At 30.1% G+C, this 25,036-nt stretch overlaps 2 long non-coding RNA genes and 1 pseudogene across 27 annotated transcripts in view; 1 reads left to right on the top strand and 2 right to left on the bottom strand.

The window, feature by feature from the left end:
• The first annotated feature begins 8,119 nt into the window (after positions 1-8,119).
• Positions 8,120-9,930, top strand: LOC116403835 (annotated as a pseudogene).
• Positions 9,931-11,340: 1,410 nt separating this feature from the next.
• The window catches only part of LOC116403819, a 34,016-nt gene continuing 20,320 nt past the window's right edge, over positions 11,341-25,036 (bottom strand). For 24 of the 26 annotated variants that reach the window (XR_004216681.1, XR_004216678.1, XR_004216684.1 and 21 more), the window contains exon 11: positions 11,341-11,592. This is a non-coding gene — a long non-coding RNA (uncharacterized LOC116403819). The remainder of the gene's footprint in view (positions 11,593-25,036) is intronic. The other 2 variants (XR_004216675.1, XR_004216672.1) reach the window with 1 other exon arrangement.
• On the bottom strand, positions 15,959-24,720 carry LOC116403828. The gene is made up of 2 exons (XR_004216691.1): positions 19,239-24,720; positions 15,959-18,832 (listed from the first exon to the last, which is right to left on the bottom strand). It is a non-coding gene; the product is annotated as an uncharacterized LOC116403828 (long non-coding RNA).

The raw sequence follows: 25,036 nt of genomic DNA, 5'->3' as shown, positions 1-25,036 counted from the left end.
GTTATCAAGCTGATCACTTGTTTTTGATAACCTAAAAACAGACGAAACAAGAAAATGGTAATTAGTTTGTTAGAAAATTAATTAGTTCTTTCTATTATCATTTGCATCTTTCTTTGATAATCCTCTGCGTGGAATAATCTATAAATTGAAATCTTGAAGTGAAAAGGAAGTTTATATATAGAAAAACTCATCTGAAAATCTCTCTGCGTTGTGAAAAACTCTTGCTGAAGAACATGAATAAAATGCTCCATGGCTGCTTTGAAGTGGATGTAAGCAATATATAGCTGAACCACTATAAATCGTATGTGTTATTCTATTCTTCTCCTTCAATCTTTCTCTTTGATTATTCCATTTTTGCCTCCAAGATGTGTTAATTGGCAACAAGGTGAGTGAGATCTTTCCCATTTTCTTCGAAAATGCATGTCAGAAAGAGAAGGAAAGAATTTGATTCAAATTTTGTTTGATTAATGAACTCTGACCTATTGGCTTAAACAGCACCATTTGTTGAATGTTTGAGCTATCCACTTGTCTAAAGCATGCATGCACTAATTGATCACAATAACCTTAGTAAGAGAGAGAGAGGTTTTAAATAATCTTTCAATTACTTTCTTTGAAACTTAAGTTCCATCCATCTCATTAATCCTTCACCCACATTTGATGAATCTTTTTAGTAAAATTTACTTTAACACTAAACCCATTGGACAAAAAGTTAAATAATACAATATCGATTTGGCCAAACTCCGACTTAGCTTTGACAGAAACTATTCGAGTCTCAATTAGAAAACTCAGACTTCCTATGCAATAATGCGCGATATCATATGGTTCTCTTCAAAGAAGGGTTATTTTTAAGTATACGTAACTCGAGTTCGAGTTCGAAAGATTTTCTGACCAACGTAAAGGGTGTAACCTTAGTTCTTTTGTCCCAATCAAGTTATGAATATCAACTTATTTCATGTATCATTTTCAATTTTGTAGTCTCGTAATTTGGTTTTGTCGATATCTAATCATGAAACTACTAATAATAGACTTGAAGTTTATAAGAGTTTTTGAAGGTTGATATTTGTTATATTATTGCAAAGTTAAAATTTCATTTAGTTTGAAACATTAAATTGGGTCAAGTTTGAAGGCACATGATTAATTACACTATACTAATTAAGTTTCATTAAATGCATGGAATGATTTTAGATAACGAGATGATTTGACATTACTTTAACCCTATCTTTGTGTTTAATTTTGAAAAAAATTAAAGCAATTGAACAACTACTCAAAATCCCTTTTGAAATACTTTTAAAGTTTATTTTAAATAGTTTTATCAAAAACTTTAAATGGAAACAACATTTTCCTCTAATTAATTCAAACCGATCCTATTTTCATAAATTCGTAACCTATCAAATCAAATATATAAAACTTTAGTTACTCACCATATATGAGTTTTGACGCCAACACGGGCACAACTCAAACTAATATATTGCTTTTACTGTCAACTTCGAAATTAGATGTTTGATTACTTTCACCCCTACTTTTATTATAATTTTGTCAAAAGTTGAATATATAGTCATCGTGCATACATGAACTATAAATTCTAAGTTCTAATAATTTCTTTTTCTACTTATTGTCAAAAAGATATTTATTTTTGGTTGAATTTTTAATGGTGTGAACTTAATTATCTCTAAAACTTATAAAATAACAAATTTGACAAAATATCAAAAACATAAACAAAATTATTTTATATTCTATCAAACAATAGATATATAAACACTATCTGCTTTTCTATCCGTGACATTGATAGACACCTATCAATTTCTGAATTCAAAATTTTGCTATAACATGTACAGTTTATTTTACTATATTTAATAAACCAATTCAACCACGTTTTGTTATTCTTATGGTTTAAAAGTAAAAGTCAAAATAGTAAATTGATTAAGTCAGTGTTAAAATCCACAAAATTAAATTAAAGATGTCAAACTAAAAGAGGAGAAAAATATTGATGATGTAAAAATATATTACAACTCTCAATTTTGTGAAATTATTAAACTATTGGGTATAGGGAATTTTTTAAAATGTTATGAAAAAATAGTAAATTCATAAAATTATTTAGATTAGTGATGAAGAAAAATTTCCCCAATTTAAATAAATTATAGTATTACATTAGTTCTCTCTATCAATTATATTCTTTATAAGAAAAATAGAGCTTTTCTTTAATAGAAATCAAAAGAATTTCTAGACTCTCAATAGTAAATTTTTTCTCTAAATATTTTTGACATTAACTCCATATGTTTATGGTGATCATATCATGTTCACAAAAGTGAAAAAAAAAAAGAAAAAAGGAAAAATCAATATCATTCCTTTTATATTTTATTAAGGTGTGGTTTGAAATATTGAATTTACAAAATAATTTATTGAGTTGATGAAGTTTCATTGTCTCCTATGTTTCAAGAACAAATAATATATCTTGTAATTGATTCATAACTTTTTAAATCAACTTAAAATTATATGAATAAATTTAAAATTTTATCTTCTAAATGAGTATAGAATAAATTTAGAGGACAAGAAGATTTGATTATAGCATTTTTTTTAAAAAAAAATTGTTTCAAATATTAAATTAAAAGTTTTGCAATTTTTTAAAAGATTTTATAGATAATAAAATTTAAATTGATAGGCTAAATTGACTCACTTATAAAATATATTTCATCCTTAATATATTTTTATGGTCGATTTTCCTATATTTACAAAAAAATTAAAATATTGCTATATATTTAATTATTTTGAATCTAATTGTTATATGTGTAACAATCCATTTAATAAATACAAATTAGAAAGTTTAGAGGTTTTTTTTCTTGAAAAGATCTTTTTGAGTGCAAGTTGGAGGAGAGATATTTGAAACCGGAACCCCTTGTTCTAAAAAACATATAAATATCAATTAAGCTAAACTCATATTTAAAGTTTAGAGTTTCCATGGGATCTGCTTGGTAAAAAATTACCTTTTAGTTCTTTTAGGTTTTCAAATATTATGTTGTTTTTCTCCAAATATTATGTTATGTTTTTCTCAATTCTATACTATAAAAACAAAATATTTTTATTGGATAGTGAATTAAACCTTTTTTTTATAATCATTTGATTTTTTTTTATAATAAAGTCTATTTCCTTCATTTTTAAAATTGGATTTGACTTTTTAAAACCGTAGTAAAATGTAGATTAAGATTTCATTTAGTAATATTTTCGTTTTTGATTTTTTAGGTTTTGAAAATTAAACCTACACGAACCCATTCAAAACTAACTTTTAAAACGAGATCGTACTTGAGTTTTCACATGCTAATAATTAAATTCAAAATTGAAAGTTTAGGAATGCCATTTTTAAACACGAAATTGAAAATATAGGATCAACGACATCGGATATAACTTATATAATTCATTTTTTTATATAACTTAAAATCAAATGAAGGGACAATAATGATCCTTTTCCCTTGTTTGTTATGCCTCATAACTTTAATTTAAAGACATGGGTTTGGTCAAATTACATAGTAATTAGCTCATTATATTACATTGTCACTTTCCAATTCCCTCAACAATTTTTAATTAGTTGGATCCTAAATGAATATGACAACATTATTCACTCTATATTGGATATATTTGATTTTTTTTTCAAAGATGATATATTTGAATATGACTTGCTCTAAATTGACAATTAATAGAGATTAATTATTAAACAATAGCCTTGATCATCATAGATATGTTGAAGATTCAAGGACTTCATAGATTATTAAATAACAACATTGACAATTTTTATGCATAAAAAAAAATCACATAAAAGTGGACCAAAAATGGTACCCCATGAACAAAAAAAAAAAGAAAAAGGATATGTTTGAATATATATGAGTTGTGCTTAAATTATTTATTTACTTTCGTTCATGGGGTAGCATTTTTGGGTCACTCTTTATGCATAAAAATTGTCAATGTTATTATTTAATAATCTATAAAGTCTTTGCTTTAAAATCCCAATCAATGAAGAGAAATAATCTTCTTTCCACTTTTGCCACTAACTAGCTTTCATACTTTTTGTTTAATATACAAACAAAACGAAGGGAGGAAGATTCAAACAGTAATTAATCTCTTATTTTAACATATCATTTTAATTTTTTATTTTACAATAGAGATGAAATTGATAGAATGTAGAAAGAATTCGAACTATTAAATTATATCATTCTTTTAAATTTTTGGATCAATCTTAAAACAATATCATTAATATTGATTTTTACTTATTAGATTTTTTTCTAATCATATTTCAAATTCCATAATAGAAGTGTTATTAAATATGATATTAAATTTACGTAGGTATATTAATTTTTTCTAAACTTTACAAATATAAAAATATTACACATTCTATTAAAAGGAAGTAAATCTAATTTGTTATCACCACTAGCAATCAAATTCAAATTTTGGCTTATTATTGTGATCGTACTTGGTTTATTGACTTCATGAAGTATGGATATATGTTAAATAGTTCAACTAACCGTGTTCATTATTTAATCTTGTACGTTTATGGAAAAACTACATCTTGTCTTCTTTCTTTTCTTAGCACATTTATTAAAAATCTCCTTATCGTTCAACATGTGGCTTCGGTATTTCATTTCAATGCCCTAAACACACTCCGTTCTACAACTTTGTTTTCATTATTTTTATTTTATTTGAAGCTAAGCTATTTGTTTGATAAGAAATTAAAAAAAATCGAAAGCACTTTCAAAATCTGTAATAGATCGTAATAGACGCCTAATACTAATCATCCAAAATTGCCTAATTTTGAATAATTATTATGATTATTATATGAAGACTATTCATTTGTCCCATACATGTTTTTCAAAATGCCTCTTTAGTTATGATATAGGTACATGCGTTGCACCTAAAGTATTTTAAATACCGATAGACTTCTATTAGTGTTTATTAATATCATTATTAAAAATAGAAAAATCGTTGAACATATTTAGAAAATATATAGAAAATTTCAGAGTCTAAATTGTGCTATCCCAATTTAAAAAAACCCAAATCCTAAAAGTAATTGTAAATATAGGAAAATATTAGGAATTATATGTGATAGATCACAATAAATCAAAATAAACTATCCAAATTTAAAAAAACCCAAATCCTAAAAGTAATTGTAAATATAGGAAAATATTAGGATTTATATGTGATAGATCACAATAAATCAAAATAAACTACTATGTGTCTCTCCGTTCATGATAAACTGCGACTTTTTGTAAATACTATAATTTGATTCAATTTGCTATATTTGAAAATAGCCTTAATAAAATATTTACTATTCAAATTGTTAATTACTTGTCAATGAAGAAAATATTGCTTAAACAATTTTTTTAAAAGTATAATAACCATAGAAATGAGATCGAACATCATTTTAAAATGAAGAGTCGTGTTAATTATCACTTAGCTAAACTCGACCTTAGCAAAAAAATTTATACCACTTGTGTTAATTTTAGTTACGCTACGTTTTTAGATTTCCTAAATTTGTTCTCTTTAATATCATTAGGACTAGAAAATTGCAAAATATTTTTTTTGGAGAATTATTGTTATGAATAACATAAAAGCTATTTACAACCCGTACCAAAACTTTTAAATGAGTTATAAAATATTTGATAAATTTGGTTATATTTTGTAAATAGTTTCAATATTTTTGCTACTTCTGAAAATGTGTACAAACTTTTCTAAATGAGTTTATATTTTACGGGTTTGACTTTTAAGTTTTAATTTTAATTAATCAACACATTACCACGACAATAAATATATATAGTCAATTAATCTTAGTATCTAAAGATTTTTTTTTTTTTAAATTAGCATATGTTTTTCTTCTTTTTCTGTCCTTTTTCATTTTAGGAATTAGGGTTAACAATAATTTAAACCACAAATCATTCTTAAAAAACAATTGATGGGTTAATACTAAACTCTCTAATTTATACTTATCTATACAACTTTGTTTCACAAAATTTCTTATAATATATAATTCGGAATAATGATTTGACTAACTTTTGACTTATTAATCAAAAGTGTATGTTTTATGCTAATTGAATTGTGTTCATATTGAGTTTGAACATTTTGACGTGTGATATGATGGTAGCATTAAGAAAGGATTTAGAAGATATATAAAGAGTGGAGTTGTTTATAGTCATAGAGTTGTTTCCTTTGGTTGTGGAGTTCTTTATAGTGACCACTGACTAAGAATTTTATATCCTACGAGTTTTCTTGACACCCGAATATTGTAAGGATATGTAGGTAATTATCTCATAAGATTAGTCAATGTGCATGTAAGTTGGGCCAGAAAAGATGCACAATACTCTACTTGATAATTAGGATAATTAGGGTAGATTAAGATGGTGGCCAAAATTTAATATATGTTTAGTGTCGTCTTTCCAACTATATAATAATGAATTCATGCATTTAATTTGTTTTCCATACAATTTAATTTGGTTTTTTTTTAAGAATAACAAAAAAAAAAAATACAAACTATTTACACTTTATAATAAAAAACCACTAAAGAAAAAAAACTCGTAACACTTAGATTTTAAATGTAAAGTGTAAGTAGTTGTCCATTTTGCCATTTTTGACCGTTCTTCCTTTAATTTATTTTGTTCTATTTTGTACAAAAATTATTTGTAATTACTTATTATTTATAGTTTTAGTTGCTATTTTTGCTTGTTCTCTTAAAACACCATCTAGATAGGCTTGTATAATTTAAATTTTAGATTTAATTATTATTCATGATCATTTTAACATGTGTTAAATTAAAAAAAAAAAGTGTTTAGAAAGGTGAGTTAGGTCAAAGAGGTTAGCTATAATTTTAATTTAAAGCGTGGGTGAAATTTGTTAACATTATTTAATTTCGCTAAAGAAAAACTTAATTATTTATAATGATTGCTTGGGATTAAGTTTGAACCAATACTTATCAAAGTCACTTTAACTCAATAGTATAATTGATATGATATTTTACCTTAGAGATAGAAGGCTAGATTCGAATCATCTCAATTGTTGTACTAAAAAAAATGTTGTTAAAAGACTATACGACGAATGACCATTTCAAAAAATGTTATGTTAAACTTTTAAAAGATTCATACTTTGAATATGCATTATAGTTGTTGCTGTTATGTATTATTGTTACTGTTGTCTATTACGTATTGTTCTTATTGTTATTATATAGGTTAAATTATTTTAAAGAAAAAGTTAAATCGTTACCAAACAAGAGCAAAATGTGACTTAATATTGTAAAATCAAAAGATCATAAAATAAATAGACACAAAAGTCAAAATTAAGAAATTAAATTTGTAAAATGATAGAGTGCAATACAGATCGCGTATTGAACATATGTATTTATTAATTATGAGTTATTTACGATTTTGACTTTAGGGTTTATAGAAGAGCAATATATATTGTTCTTCTCCTACCTCGTAGCTTAGTTAACACACTATCAATGAATCACATAGATCTATATATCGATTTTCATATGTTTTTTCTATATTCCTTAATTATTGATTTAATAAGAAATAAATTTGGTTATATTTACTGTTATACATTGAATTATTAGTTATAAAACTACCATACCCATAGCAATCATCAAGTTTTTTTTACACTATCATAAGTCTTGCAAACATTTATATGCATAATAGTTTTTGAGTTGACAAATATATAGTTAGGTTTCTACATGATTGGGCAATAAAGAGTGTCCTTCCCTACCAAACCCTCCTCTTTGTTAAAAATAAATAAACAACAAAAATAATAAAAAGTCAATATTTCAACTTTTTTTCTTCTTCTTTTGGTTGATCATATTCATATTTTTTCATTTCTTCCATGATGATTGAAAAATACTTCCCTATTTCCCTCACAATCCAACAAAATTTACCAAGTGGAGAACTTTGTTTTTATATAATTATTACTATCAAACTTTGAATTTTATACCTTCACAAAGTCACAAATCCCCCACGTCTTTGTCACGTGCATACCATTTTTTGTATTATTTCTTTTAAAAGTATAATAATAAAAAAATTGTTGTAATTAAATATAATAATTTGAATATAATTTGTTCTATAAATAAATTCACTTTCCAGAGCTAAACCCTCACGCTCTCTAAGTTTCATATTCTTCTTCTTCTTCTTCTAGTTGTGTTCTCTAATGGCTTCCATTAACGTTTCTTATTTTTTCATTGTTCTTTTCCTTTTAGCCTTCTCAGCCAATGCTGAGCTTTCATCTCATTTTTACTCGAAAAGTTGTCCTAGACTCAAATGGATTGTTCGTGCTGGTATGGCCAAAGCTGTAAACAGAGATAAGCGTATGGGAGCTTCGATGCTTGCGCATGTTCTTCCACGATTGCTTTGTAAATGTACGTACGAGGATAAGAACACCATTTTCTTTGTCTCTTCTTTTTTTTTCTTTCTGAAATATATAAGTGGAAGTTTAAACATTTATAGTAATCGTAACCAACAAACAAGACTATATAAATAGCTTAATTCAATAAGACATATATTTACAAGTGAATTTCCTAGTTACTTTTTAAATACAGGGTTGCGAAGCTTCTGTATTGCTTGATGATACTCCAACAATGAGGGGCGAAAAAAATGCGTTCCCAAATAGGAATTCACTTAGAGGTTTCGAAGTAATTGACGATATTAAAACTGAGGTGGAAGCTGCTTGCAAAGAAACCGTTTCATGTGCTGATATTCTTGCTCTTGCTGCTCGTGATGGCGCCGATTTGGTAATAATTTTAATCCTTATTATTTTAAGTTCAAACTTAGTCTTTTTCTCAATAAAGTGTGTATATATGTAGTTGTGATCTGACGTTAAAATTGCAACTATTTTTCTGTTAAATTTGTTATAGTTTAGACAACTTGATAAGTATATGATATTCAATCCATTATCTTATTATTTGTGTTATATCTATTTTGAAATATTTGATTTATTCTTGACCTTTTCCTGCATGTTTATTTTGCATGCAACTAATAAGTACAAAATAATATTGAAAAGGAAAAATATATTTTTGTATATTCTACAAAATAGAAAGAATAAAAAAATATGTATAATTTTGTCCAAAATGCCTAAACAAAACAAATTTATTATAAAACCAAAATGTTCGTAAATTTTTTAAAAAGTCATTTCAAACACACAGTTAACGATTTCTTTAATTTTATTATGTAGCTTGGAGGACCATTTTGGGATGTACGGCTTGGTCGAAGGGACTCGAGGACCGCGAGTGAGAGCGAAGCAAACAACAATCTTCCAGCACCAAGCTCCAACCTCTCGACACTAATCTCAATGTTCGCTGTTAAAGGCTTTAACGCCAACGAAATGACAGCTATGTCTGGTGCTCACACCATAGGCATGGGACAATGTCAATTCTTCCGAACTCGGATTTACAATGATACCAACATCAACAGTGCCTTCGCTGCTCAGCGACGAGCTAACTGCCCGCTTAACGGTGGTGACAGTAACTTGGCCCCTCTTGACTCAACCGACATAAAGTTTGACAACAAATATTTCATTGACCTAATTAATCAGTGTGGCTTGTTTCATTCGGACCAAGAACTCTCCAACGGTGGTTCACAAGATGCGTTGGTTCGAACCTATAGTATGAATTCCATTACCTTTAGAAAGGATTTTGAAAATGCAATGATCAAGATGGGGAATCTTAGTCCTGCAAGTGGAACGATTACTGAGATTAGAAAAAATTGCAGGGTCGTGAATTAATTAAACAATAAGAACAAATAAATATATGTCTAATTACAAAATAAGAAAGTTACTTTTTTCAAAGGGAAATAGGATAAAAGTTAAACTTATTTTCTGTTACTTTGTTGGTTTCTATGTGTGTTGTTGCAGAATATTTCTTTTCCAATTGAAGGATTAAATGCCAAAGTACTAATGAAATTTTAATTTACTTTTAGTCCTTTACTCATAAGTCCCTGGTAAATTATATAATTGAAAATAATGGCCTCCTTAATTAATTCATTTTTTTCGGTCCCTCTAATCAAATAAAAAAAATTAAAATCTAAAATTATTTAAAAAGAAATTTGACATAGAGTAAGATATGAGTTTCTTCAACAACATTTTTTTAATGCATGCAAATGTGTCCTTATCCTTATAACAATGTTTAATTAGACAATTTGATGAAATGGACGAACATAAATTTTCAATGCATGCATCTAATTATTTTTGTTTTCATAATTCGCTGAATTGTTGCCTATAACCAAATGACTTTTAAGTTTGAATTTGTTTAAATTATTGTTTGAACTTTTCAACACTACAAGAATAAACATCTTTGTTGACGACCATACGCGTTGGCTTAGACTCACAAACACGTCAACGGTAGTTAATAAGCCAACACACGGAAAACTACCGACAGTGTTGTCGAGAGATAAGCGTTGGGAGAGGATGTCTTAGCGCATAATACACGTCGTCTTCTAATTTTATGTTCTATATGGTTTTTCAATTTTAAACATCACTGTCACTTTGTTTTCGATCTATAAACATTAATAAGAAATGAAAACGATGTTCTCAAAATAGTGACGTAATTGAAACCCTACCACACAATGTATAGATATTTTGTAAAATTTATCCTAGGTTTATTTAGCAACATGGCCCCACGTGGAAATTAATAAGTCCCAACCTCATTAAAAGTAGAAGAAGAAGATGATGGTGGTGATTATGGCAAACAAAGAAAAGAAAGTAGAACGTAACAGAAAAGAAAACATAACGTAAAAGAAAAGAAAACAGAATCTGTGGCGATGTTGGCGGCGATGTTGGTGAACGTTTTTCTGTCGTCGATCCAATCTGTGTCGAGGAAAGTATCATCGATGTGCTTTTCCTGACATACATGCCGACGTCAAGATAACCTTCCGACATGTTTTGGGGTTTTTGCCGACATGGAGCTACATTGGAGAAGACCCTATTTCTTATAGTGTTTGTTAGGTAAGGGTAAGTGTAATTTTTGAATGAAATCTGATTGATCACTCTCTGTTTGTCAACCAAATTTGTGGTTTTTTTTACAGATTTGGGCATGGACCCCATTATGTCAGTACATATGCAAAACACAAGTAAAATGCTTGACCTAATCACTTGGAGCAAAACACAAATAAAATGCTTGACGAAACACAAGTAAAATGCTTGACGTAATCACCTAGAGTCCACTTTTTAAATTACCATTGTTCATTTCCATTAGATTGAAATAAGTATGACCAAAGTCCTAACGATTAGGCATGGATAAGTGTTTAATCAAACATTTAAGTGCGATTTCTCTTTAGGTTGATAAAACACCATAGGGTTTGACATTTTGTATTATTAACTTCGAACTAATTGGTTCAAATTCCCTCACCCCATTCATTAATATAGTATACCTGTGGAAGAAAAGACAAAGAAAAAGAATATTCTAACATCATTATAAATAATTTATTTGTTTAAAGTTGGCCCGACATCAATTAAGAAACACTCCAACTGATCAATACACACATACTTTAGAAAACGAACTTTTTGATGAAATCTAATCATAAAGGCCATCAGTGCCACTAGAGCAAGAATACATCAGCTACCTGCATGAAAAAATTGGGCCTCCAACCATTCAAAAATAAAACTGAATTAGCCTTACAAAAAGTCTTCAAAATTGAAGATAAGAAAGAAATATGAAATCTAAAATGGGGCTGCACTTCACTAGGATCATTATCCCAAAGATATCACAAAATACACAAACCCCTAGTGAGTCATACAAACAAACCTTTCTCACAAAAGGGGTTGGGGTTGGAGGAAAATTTCAATCCAACAAGTTCAAATAAAAAATAACATACCAATAAAAAAAGACAATGAATAAATATTCAGTAATCATAAAAAGTACCTTAATTTGCCTACTTTCTTAAGTCTTATCTCCTTGACCAATTCTCTACAATTCCATATGAAGGATTGTTAGACATCTTTGGCTAATCTTTCTCTTAGTGTACTATCTTAATTCCTAATCCATTTTGATAATCTTGGCTCTTCATTTCAAAAGTTAAAGACCAATGCCACACTTTAATGCAAAATTAAAATATCCTTACAGCTCTATCTGTACCATTTACAGTCCTCCATGTTGTTTTTACCATATACATTAGTATAGCCAACTTTTCTTTTCCAATGACCATGTCCATGGAAAATAATCAAATTCATTAAACAAAAGCATAATCGAATAGGCTAATATTTCTCTTAGTGCATTATATCTCTAACTCTTAATCCACTCTGATAATCTTTATCTAAACATTGACTCTTCAATCCAAAGTTATAGTCGAATGCCACACTTCAATCCAAAATTCAAATATCTTTACTTCTCTATTTGTACCATTTATAGTCATTCATGTTCTTTTTACCATAGTATAGCCAACTTTTCTTTTTCAATGACCATGTCCATGGAAAATAATCAAATTCATTAAACAAAAACTTAATCCAATAGGCTAATCTTTCTCTTAGTGCACTATCTTAACTCTAAATCCATTATGGGAATCTGTTTTCCAAACATTGGCTTTGCATTTCTCCTTGTTGAACAAACTATGTTTGCATGGTTAAACTACATGCCATTTTTCAAACTCCAAACTAAAGTCTTTTCATTCACGATAAACTCAAAACAGTTTCTCAAAATCAACTTAATACAACTATGCTCTGAAGTTTTCTTGTTCTTTCCTCAATACCTTCATCCTAAAACCATTCATTGTGTTTAGAATAAACTTATCTTAACTATGTATTTAGTTCCCTTTAAAGTCACCAACACATAACTTAAAACTTGAGCTCTCATATCATCTAACCACTTTACTTTTCTATCTAAGTTGAAGTCTTTACTTTAGCACAAAACAATTTTAACAAATAAAATTCTAAAAGTATTGTTTACAAAATAACTATCCATAAACTCAGTTCAATAAAAAATAAAATAAAACCATAGGCAGAAGCAAATTTTATGAAAACTAGGCCCCCTTATAACGGTCACATATCCTTTTTGTCCCTTGTCGATCTATTTCTCGTATTACCTGTACCATAACAATCTCGTGATCCCGTAGGATGCACATAATCAGTCTTGTGCTCCAAATAACGCACTTATCAGTCTAGTGCCCCTAAAGGATACACAACAAGTGGTGATTCCGTGGGACACCTGCAAGGCACACTACCCCATAGAAAAAGCTAACCATTTCCCCTCAATCATTTTAATAATTCATAACAATCACATCAAATCACAGTTAAAACTATCGACATTTCTCCTTTACAAACACCAGTACACATCACAGTTCAATCAATCATACTAAACATCAATCATATTTAAATTTACATATCAATCAACCCATCTCTGTCCAATTTAACATCTTAAACAGTCAAGTCCAAATGCAGTCCAAGTTGGTTGCCATCCACATATAATTATTTTAGTCCAACAAATATACAGTCAATTTACTCATACCAGTACATAAATCATTCATTAGCATAACGGTTTCTTGAACAAATGAGCATCACCCACCTCACAAATGAGCATCACCCACCTCAGTTAATTCAGCCAACAGTACACTACCTATACTTTAACATAACAATCAACCATCCTCAAATTCAATCAATTCAGTCAATTCCATCAACACATTCCGTTTACATATAACAATTGAGTTCTTTTAATCATTGAAATTTACATATGGTTCCAGTAGTAGAAATCTCTTTATCTTAACATCACTTAAGCTTCCTTAGCAAACTAAAGTGCCATGAACCAACTTAAACATAATTAACCAAAAATCAATCACTTCCTCAAAAAAATACATCCATTCAATTCATCCTATATGTAATTTCCACAACTTACCCAAAAAGTGGAGAATCGAACTCCAACGAAGCTTACGACGAAACTCAAGGATCCTAACACCAATTCACCAATATCGCTTTCAAGAAGAAACATCAATTCGACCAATTAAACAAACATCACACCTCAATGTATTTACTATCAATCATTTCTCAAAACAATGGCAAAGAGAGATGAAAACTCACCTCATCCCTTAAATAAAAATTTTATCCATTTGGCTAATCTCACCATTAGTCAAAGTAAGAAAGTAGAAAAAGAAAATACCAAATTAAAATACAAGAAAAAACACAAGAAATGTGATAAAGGCGGTGATGATTATTGGCTTAGTTTTTAGCAGCGAATGCTACAAAAAAGTATTTATTACCCCATCATACCCTAGTCCGGCTCTAGGGTAATGATGGGTAATACAAACTTCTTGGTACGAACTCTTCTAAACGCTAAATCAATAATCATCACAGCCTTCTCACTTTTCATGTTTTTTTCCTATCTTCAATTTTGATATTTTCTTTTTCCACTTTCTTACGTTGGCATTTCTCCTTTCTTTCCACTTTCTCTTTACGGCCTCAACACTTGATCCAATTTGATAATCCTTTCTCCAAAAGATGGCAACCTATTAGGCCTCTTTTCTTGGTTCCCTTAAATACACCTATTAGGCTTTACAACTTTCTCCACTAATCCTTAAAAAACTTTTAATACTTTAACCTATGCCAATGCGAATCTCCAAATATAACAAACTTCATGTCCAAGCCAAAGCCACAATTGCAAAAACTAAACGGATGCCTCATCTTTGTCCGTCATTTCATCACTTATTTTGTCCAAAAAAAGACAAGAACTCTTCATTCAAAAGTTGAACTTCAATCTCATACTAATCTACTTTATTAGACCGATAGGAACTTTTCTCTTGCACCAATAAACCCAAACCCATTTTATGTTTAGGTTTCATTTACATGAAACTCTTCCAATGAATTACTCCATCATCCACCACACTCTTTGTGTCTTTTCTCCCCTCTTTAAATTCACAATCTCTAATGTTATCTTCTCGTATAAAACATCATGGCAAGTAGTTGCCAATCCTAAAAAGTACCAAAGCTTTTCCATCTTCTTAAACTCTTCATCCAATTTTATACTTCTTTGGTTCCAATTACTCAAATACCATTTATTCTAATGTCTCCTTTCTTTGTTTAGAATGATCTGAAAACTCTTTTCATGATCGGTCCAATTACTCCTTTTCAGAAAATGAGTTTCTCTTGCATTTTGTCAGAAAATCTTGTAGAACCCTAGAAACCATATACCAACGAATCTCACATTTGACCATTTCATTTTAATTATATACTATACTGTTAATGTTTGGTCTTAGATCAATTTCCACGGTCAATTGTCAGCTACTGAAATAAAGTATCTTAGTTTGTCCATTATATTAGCACTTTAGTGAATTTGCTAATCTTTCTTCACAAAAATGGCAAGAATTCTATCAAAAACTTGGAAGTCCAAAATTTGATACTTTAGTATGAAACTCCTTTATTCACACTTATCTTCCCATCTCCTTACAGATAACCATGGCCTTATACAAACTTATCTCTTTGCCTTCTTCAATACCTAATAAACTCAGCAATTCCATAAGATTGCCCGTTATCTAACTTATAACCAACAGAATTGAACTTTGAATTAGCGCCAATTACCCAAAGAACTTTCATTCAAGTACTTCTTTTAATTAAAAACCTTCATACCTCTTTTTTCTAGGTTCCTTTAAATACACCTATTAGGCTTATACGCTTCTCCACTAATCCTTTAAAACTTTTAATACTCAAAACCTTGTGCCAATGAATCTCCAAATATAACAAACTTCATGTCCAAGCGAAAGCCACAACTGCGAAAACCAAACGGATGCCTTATCTCTGTCCATCTTAACATTTCAAAACTTATTTCATCCAAAGAAAGCCAATAACTATTCTTTCAAAAATTGAAGTTCAATCTCATACTAGTCTACCTTATTAGACCAATAGGACATTTCTCTTGCACCAATTAACCCAAAAACTATTTATTTTAGAGTTTCACTTACTTGAAAGTTTTTTTGATGAATTACTCCATCATCCACCGCACTCCATGTTTCTTCTCTACCCTTTTTCATTTTGCAATCTCTAACATTATCTTGTCGTATAAACATGGTGGCAAGTTGTTGCCAAATCCAAAAAACATCAAAGCTTTTCCTTGTTCACAACTCTCCATCCAATTTTATACTTCTTTGGGTCCAACTACCCAAATAACTTTTATTCTAATGTCTTCCTTCTTTGTTTATAATTCTCTCAAAACCCCTTCCAAGATCTGTCCAATTACTCCCTTTAGGAAAATGAGTTTCTCTTGCATTTATAAAAAAAATCTTGTGGATCCCTCAAAACCATAACTGTTTTAGATCACTAGGACTCTTCAACCAACTCTTGGTCCATCTGTTTCAGAAGATTACCTAATAATGAGGAAATATTAGATTTTCAAACCTCGTTGAGTCAGATTTCTTCTTAACAGCCAGCCTCCTTATATTCTAACTTTTCTTTTTGTGTCGTCTATAGTCCCTCCATGTTGTCTTTTTTCAATATCATTTCATTAGCCAAATGACTTTTCGCTATATTCATATCAACGAAAAATCACCATAGAGCTTATAAATAAAACCTTGATCCAATTGGCTAATCTGACTCTTAGTGCACTATTTCAACACTAATTCAAGTTGATAATCATTTCTCAAAACAATGGCAAAGAGATATGAGCACTCACCCCATCCCTTAAATAAAAATTTAATCCATTAGGCTAATCTCACCGTTAGTCAAAGTAAGAAAGTAGAAAAAGAAAATACCAAATTAAAATACAAGAAAAAAACAAGAAATTTGATAAAAGCGGTGATGATTATTGGCTTAGTTTTTAGGAGCGAATGCTACAAAAAGTATTTATTTCCCATCATACCCTAGTCCGGCTCTAGGGTAATGATGGGTAATACAAACTTTTTGGTACGAACTCTTCTAAAAGCTAAATCAATAATCATCACAGCCTTCTCACTTTTCATGTTTTTTTCCTATCTTCAATTTTGGTATTTTCTTCTTCTACTTTCTTACTTCAATATTTCCCCCTTTCCACTTTCTCTTTCCTCCTTTCCACTTTCTCTTTCCTCCTTTCCACTTTCTCTACTGCTTCAACACTTGATCCAATTTGATAATCCTTTCTTCAAAAGATGGCAACCTATTAGGCCTCTTTTCTTGGTTCCTTTAAATACACATATTAGGCTTACAAGTTTCTCCACTAATCCTTCAAAAACTTTTAATACTCTACCTTCTACCAATGAAAATGTCCAAATATAACCAACTTCATGTCCAAGCCAAAGCCAGAACTGTGAAGAAAATCAAATAGGTGCCCCATCTCTGTCCATCTTAACATTTCATTACTTATTTCATCCAAAGAAGGACAAGAACACTTCATTCAAAAGTCGAACTTCAATCTCATATTAACCTTATTAGACCAAAAGAAACTTTACTCCTGCACCAATTAACCCAAGCACTTGTTATTTTAGAGTTTCATTTACTAAAAATCTTTTCAATGAATTACTCCATGATCCACCACACTCCATGTGCTTTTCCCCTCTTTAAATTCATAATTTCTCCTATAAGATATCACGGCAATTTGGCAAATCTTAAAAGTATCATGTTTCTCCAAGTTGTGAACTCTCCATCCAATTTTATACTCCTTTATCCAAAGAATGTCTAGACCTCACCAAACGCCAAAACGTGGAAGTACAATCATATAGTTGAATAATAGAAAATTCTTTTATTATAACTTATTTTCCTTATGTAACATAACGATTCAACCCAACAAATCCAAAACCTTTTCTGTTAATATTGTGTACAATCAAACTTTTCTCTTCAACTATTCTTTTTTAGACTTGTGAGTTTCTTAACATTTAAAATCCAAAATCATAAAAATGTATCTTCAATTCCAAAAAACTCCTGAATAAATATTAATTTGTACCCTCATATTTGAAAACCAAATGGAATGCTCAAGTCCATTTTATTCCAAACAAATTCTTCAAATAATACTTCAATTTTCAGTTTTGATATTGATTTAAATAAATACTCTTGATCCACCATATACTTCCGTATCTCTTTTCCTTTAGCATATAATCTTGAATTCTAACATCATTTTTCGTGAAAATTGTAGCCAATTATAAGAAAGTACCTTAATTTGTCCATTTTCTCAACTCTTCATCCAATTGTTTAATGTTTCATCGAATAGAACGCTTCCATAAAAAATAGGAGTCCAATATCATACCATATACTAATCCATAATTCTCTAATTGTACTTATCTTCCTCCCACATTACATACATAACACTTCAACTCAACAAGTGACCAAATACGATGCAACTTTTCTTCGCTTCCAATTACCCAAATACCTTTTCTTCTAATGCCTCCTTTCTTTGTTTAGAACTGTCTCAAACCTCTTTCCATCATATGTCCAATTACTCCTTTTAGGAGAATGAGTTTCTCTTGCACTTATCCAAGAATATTGTTGAACCATAAATACCATATACCAATGAATCTCCATGTGACTTTTTCATTCTTAATGGCACACTCTAATGTTATCGTCAGGTCTCAAATCAATCTCCATAGCCAATTGTCAGCTACTCAAAGAAAGTAGCTTAGTTTGTCCATTTCATTAGCACTTCAATGAGTTTGCTAATCTTTCTTCCAAAGAATGACAAGAAATCTATCAAAAACTTGAAGTCCAATATCGTACTTTAATTTGAAATTCCCTTATTCAAACTTATCTTCCTATCTACTTGAAGATAATCATTCTCTTATTCAACTTATCTTTGGGTCTCCTTTAATACCTAACAAACTCAGCAATTCCATAAGATTGCCCCTTATCTAGCTTATAACCAACAGAATCTAACTTTGCACTTGCACCAATTACCCGAAAGAATTTTTATTCAAGTACTCCCTTTAATTAAAAACCTTCAGACCTCTTTTCTTAGTTTGTCCATTTCATTAGTCAAGTCTCAAATCAATCTCCATAGCCAATTGTCAGCTACTCAAAGAAAGTATCTTAGTTTGTCCATTTCATTAGCACTTCAATGAGTTTGCTAATCTTTCTTCCAAAGAATGACAAGAAATCTATCAAAACTTGAAGTCCGAAATCGTACTTTAATTTGAAATTCCCTTATTCAAACTTATCTTCCTATCTACTTGAAGATAATCATTCTCTTATTCAACTTATCTTTGGGTCTCCTTTAATACCTAACAAACTCAGCAGTTCCATAAGATTGCCCCTTATCTAGCTTATAACCAACAGAATCTATCTTTGCACTTGCACCAATTACCCGAAAGAATTTTTATTCAAGTACTCCCTTTAATTAAAAACCTTCAGACCTCTTTTCTTGGTTCCTTTAAAAACACCTATTAGGCTTATAAGTTTCTTCACCAATCCTTCAAAAACTTTTAATACTCAAAACATATATATTATTATTTATTTTAAAATTAGAGTTCAATGCTCCATTCCTAACCACTAAGACAATAAAGGATGTTATAATTTCATTCCTTGCTCATCAACTTCTCTCAAACCCGTCTTTACAATCAGTCCTACTATTTGACTCACCTACTCTTTGAAACAAAAACACTATATATATCGACAAAGAACACATAAAAACAAAACAAAGATATTCCCATGAAGCAATATTTAAAACAGTTCTGTATATGTATAAAATAATCCTAGGTAGTTTATCATAAACAAACAATTTCCTACGACTACGAAGCAAAGCTATTCAGTCATTAAACTTCTAACAAAACCACTGAAAATGTTCAAGTCGAATGTCACACTTCAATTCAAAACTCAAATATCTTGACTTCTCTATTTGTGCCATTTATAGTCCTCCATTTATTTTTACCAATTACATTAGTATAGCCAACTTTTCTTTTTCCAATAACCACGTCCATGGGAAATCACCAAATTTGTTAAATAAAAACTAAAAATCCAATTGGCTAGTCTTTCTCTTAGTGCACTATCTTAACTCTTAATCCATTATGATAATCTTTTCTCTAAACATTGACTCTTCATTCCAAAAGTTAAAAGCCAATGTCACACTTCAATCCAAAAATCAAATGTCCTTACTTCTCTATTTGTGTCATTTATGATCTTCTATGTTCTTTTTACCAATATTGCAATAGTATGGCCCAGTTTTCTTTTTCCAATAACCATGTACATGGCAAATCACCAAATTCGTTTAATTAAAACTTAATTCAATTGGCTAATATTTCTCTTAGTGCACTATCTTAACTCTTAATCCATTTTGATAATCTTTTCTCTGAACATTGGCTCTTCATTCCAAAAGTTGAAGTCCAATGCCACACTTAAATGCAAAACTCAAATATCCTTACTTCTCTATTTGTCCCATTTATAGTCCTCCATGTTCTTTTTATACTTTAGTATAAAATTCCTTTATTCAAACTTATCTTCCCATCTCCTTACATAATCATGGCCTTATACAAACTTATCTTCCTGCCTTCTTCAATACCTAACAAACTAAGCAATTCCATAAGATTGCCCGTAATCAGCTTATAATAAACAGAATCGAACCAGCATTAGCGTTAATTACCCAAAGATCTTTCATTCAAGTACTTCCTTTAATTAAAAACCTCCATACTTCTTTTTTTGGTTCCATTAGATACACCTATTAGGCTTATACGCTTCTCCACCAATCCTTCAAAACTTTTAATACTCCAAAACCTTGTGCCAATGAATCTCCACAAATATAACAAACTTCATGTCCAAGCGAAAGCCACTACTCCGAAAACCAAATGGATACCTTATCTCTGTCCATCTTAACATTTCGTAACTTATTTCATCCAAAGAAAGCAAATAACTCTTCATTCAAAAATTTAAGTTCAATCTCATCCGACACCTTATTACACCAATGGGACCTTTCTCTTGCACAAATTAACCCAAAAGCAGAGAGGATAGTTCTTTTAATTCTCTTCTTGGTTTTTCGTACTTTTCATTCTGAAATTGATCTATTCCTTACTGCAATCGTTGAAGTTTATATCCATACAATACGAACACAACTTGGTGATCTATCATAATCCAATTGACTAATCTTACAATTAAGGAACTATTTTAACACTTAATTCATCGTAATCCTTTCTCCAAGCATTGGCTCTTCATTCCAAAAGTTAAAAGTCCAAATGCCACACTTCAATCCAAAACTCAAATATCGAACTATTTTAACACTTAATTCATCGTAATCCTTTCTCCAAGCATTGGCTCTTCATTCCAAAAGTTAAAGTCCAAATGCCACACTTCAATCCAAAACTCAAATATCCTTACTTCTTTATTTGTTTCCTTTATAGTCCTCCATGTTCTTTTTACCAATTATATTAGTATAGCCAACATTTCTTCTTCCACTAACCATATCCATGGCAAATCACCAAATTCCTTAAACAAAATCCTAAATCCAAATGGCTAATCTTTCTCGTAGTGCACTATCTTAACTCTAAATCCATTATGGTAATCTGTTTTCAAAACAAGTAATCTGTTTTCAAAACATTGGCTCTTCATTCCAAAAGTTAAAAGTTGAATGTCACACATCAATCAAAAAATCAAATATCCTTACTTCTATATTTGTGCCTTTTATGGTCCTTCATGTTCTTTATACCAATTACATTAGTATAGCCAACTTTTCTTGTTCCAATAATCATGTCAACAACAAATCACCAAATTCGTTAAATAAAAACTTAATCCAATTGGCTAATCTTCCTCTTAGTGCACTATCTTTAACTCTTAATTCATTCTGATAATCTTTTCTCGAAACAATGGTTATTCATTCCAAAAGTTAAAATTGAATAACACTTAACAATCCAAAACTCAAATATCCTTACTTCTCTATTTGTGCCATTTCTGGTCCTCCACGTTCTTTTTGCCAATTACATTAGTTCAGCAAACTTTTCTTTTTCCAATAACCATATCCATGGAAATCACCAAATTTGTTAAATAAATCCACACTTCTATATTTGTGTCGATTATAGTCCTCCATGTTCTTTTTACAATTTACTTTAGTATAGCCAACTTTTTTTTCCAACAACCATGTCCATTGGAAATCACCAAATTCGTTAAACAAAAACTTAATCTATTCACAATTTAAATGCATAATCTCAGCACAAATCCATTTTGATATTTCTTTCTCAAAACAATTGGCTAGAGTTCTTTAATCCAAAACTTGAATCTCAACGTCACACTTCAATCCAAAACTCTTATATTCTAACTTTTCTTTTTGTGTCGTCTATAGTCCTCCATGTTGTCTTTTTTCAATATCATTTCATTAGCCAAATGACTTTTCGCTATATTCATATCAACGAAAAATTACCATAGAGCTTAAATAAAACCTTGATCCAATTGGCTAATATGACTCTTAGTGCACTATTTCAACACTAATTCAAGTTGATAATCATTTCTCAAAACAATGGCAAAGAGAACTCACCTCATCCCTTAAATAAAAATTTTATCCATTTGGCTAATCTCACCATTAGTCAAAGTAAGAAAGTAGAAAAAGAAAATAACAAATTAAAATACAAGAAAAAACAAGAAATGTGTTAAAAGCGGTGATGATTATTGGCTTAGTTTTTAGCAGCGAATGCTACAAAAAAGTATTTAGTACCCATCATACCCTAGTCCGGCTCTAGGGTAATGATGGGTAATACAAACTTCTTGGTACGAACTCTTCTAAACGCTAAATCAATAATCATCACAGACTTCTCACTTTTCATGTTTTTTTCCTATCTTTAATTTTGATATTTTCTTTTTCCACTTTCTTACATTGGCATTTCCCCTTTCCACTTTCTCTTTACGGCCTCGACACTTGATCCAATTTGATAATCCTTTCTCCAAAAGATGGCAACCTATTAGGCCTCTTTTCTTGGTTCCCTTAAATACACCTATTAGGCTTTACAACTTTCTCCACTAATCCTTAAAAAACTTTTAATACTTTAACCTATGCCAATGCGAATCTCCAAATATAACAAACTTCATGTCCAAGCCAAAGCCACAATTGCAAAAACTAAACGGATGCCTCATCTTTGTCCGTCATTTCATCACTTATTTTGTCCAAAAAAAGACAAGAACTCTTCATTCAAAAGTTGAACTTCAATCTCATACTAATCTACTTTATTAGACCGATAGGAACTTTTCTCTTGCACCAATAAACCCAAACCCATTTTATGTTTAGGTTTCATTTACATGAAACTCTTCCAATGAATTACTCCATCATCCACCACACTCTTTGTGTCTTTTCTCCCCTCTTTAAATTCACAATCTCTAATGTTATCTTCTCGTATAAAACATCATGGCAAGTAGTTGCCAATCCTAAAAAGTACCAAAGCTTTTCCATCTTCTTAAACTCTTCATCCAATTTTATACTTCTTTGGTTCCAATTACTCAAATACCTTTTATTCTAATGTCTCCTTTCTTTGTTTAGAATGATCTGAAAACTCTTTTCATGATCGGTCCAATTACTCCTTTTCAGAAAATGAGTTTCTCTTGCATTTTGTCAGACAATCTTGTAGAACCCTAGAAACCATATACCAACGAATCTCACATTTGACCATTTCATTTTTAATTATATACTATACTGTTAATGTTTGGACTTAGATCAATTTCCACGGTCAATTGTCAGCTACTGAAATAAAGTATCTTAGTTTGTCCATTATATTAGCACTTTAGTGAATTTGCTAATCTTTCTTCACAAAAATGGCAAGAATTCTATCAAAAACTTGGAAGTCCAAAATTTGATACTTTAGTATGAAACTCCTTTATTCACACTTATCTTCCCATCTCCTTACGGATAACCATGGCCTTATACAAACTTATCTCTTTGCCTTCTTCAATACCTAATAAACTCAGCAATTCCATAAGATTGCCCGTTATCTAACTTATAACCAACAGAATTGAACTTTGAATTAGCGCCAATTACCCAAAGAACTTTCATTCAAGTACTTCTTTTAATTAAAAACCTTCATACCTCTTTTTCTAGGTTCCTTTAAATACACCTATTAGGCTTATACGCTTCTCCACTAATCCTTTAAAACTTTTAATACTCAAAACCTTGTGCCAATGAATCTCCAAATATAACAAACTTCATGTCCAAGCGAAAGCCACAACTGCGAAAACCAAACGGATGCCTTATCTCTGTCCATCTTAACATTTCAAAACTTATTTCATCCAAAGAAAGCCAATAACTATTCTTTCAAAAATTGAAGTTCAATCTCATACTAGTCTACCTTATTAGACCAATAGGACCTTTCTCTTGCACCAATTAACCCAAAAACTATTTATTTTAGAGTTTCACTTACTTGAAAGTTTTTTTGATGAATTACTCCATCATCCACCGCACTCCATGTTTCTTCTCTACCCTTTTTCATTTTGCAATCTCTAACATTATCTTGTCGTATAAACATGGTGGCAAGTTGTTGCCAAATCCAAAAAACATCAAAGCTTTTCCTTGTTCACAACTCTCCATCCAATTTTATACTTCTTTGGGTCCAACTACCCAAATAACTTTTATTCTAATGTCTTCCTTCTTTGTTTATAATTCTCTCAAAACCCCTTCCAAGATCTGTCCAATTACTCCCTTTAGGAAAATGAGTTTCTCTTGCATTTATAAAAAAAATCTTGTGGATCCCTCAAAACCATAACTGTTTTAGATCACTAGGACTCTTCAACCAACTCTTGGTCCATCTGTTTCAGAAGATTACCTAATAATGAGGAAATATTAGATTTTCAAACCTCGTTGAGTCAGATTTCTTCTTAACAGCCAGCCTCCTTATATTCTAACTTTTCTTTTTGTGTCGTCTATAGTCCCTCCATGTTGTCTTTTTCAATATCATTTCATTAGCCAAATGACTTTTCGCTATATTCATATCAACGAAAAATCACCATAGAGCTTATAAATAAAACCTTGATCCAATTGGCTAATCTGACTCTTAGTGCACTATTTCAACACTAATTCAAGTTGATAATCATTTCTCAAACAATGGCAAAGAGATATGAGCACTCACCCCATCCCTTAAATAAAAATTTAATCCATTAGGCTAATCTCACCGTTAGTCAAAGTAAGAAAGTAGAAAAGAAAATACCAAATTAAAATACAAGAAAAAAACAAGAAATTTGATAAAAGCGGTGA

The sequence above is a fragment of the Cucumis sativus genome, chromosome 1 (genome assembly GCF_000004075.3).
Source record: "Cucumis sativus cultivar 9930 chromosome 1, Cucumber_9930_V3, whole genome shotgun sequence".
Lineage (NCBI taxonomy): Eukaryota > Viridiplantae > Streptophyta > Magnoliopsida > Cucurbitales > Cucurbitaceae > Cucumis > Cucumis sativus.
The sequence above is the reverse complement of the archived record's forward strand: the minus strand, read 5'-3'. Positions and strand labels throughout refer to the sequence as shown.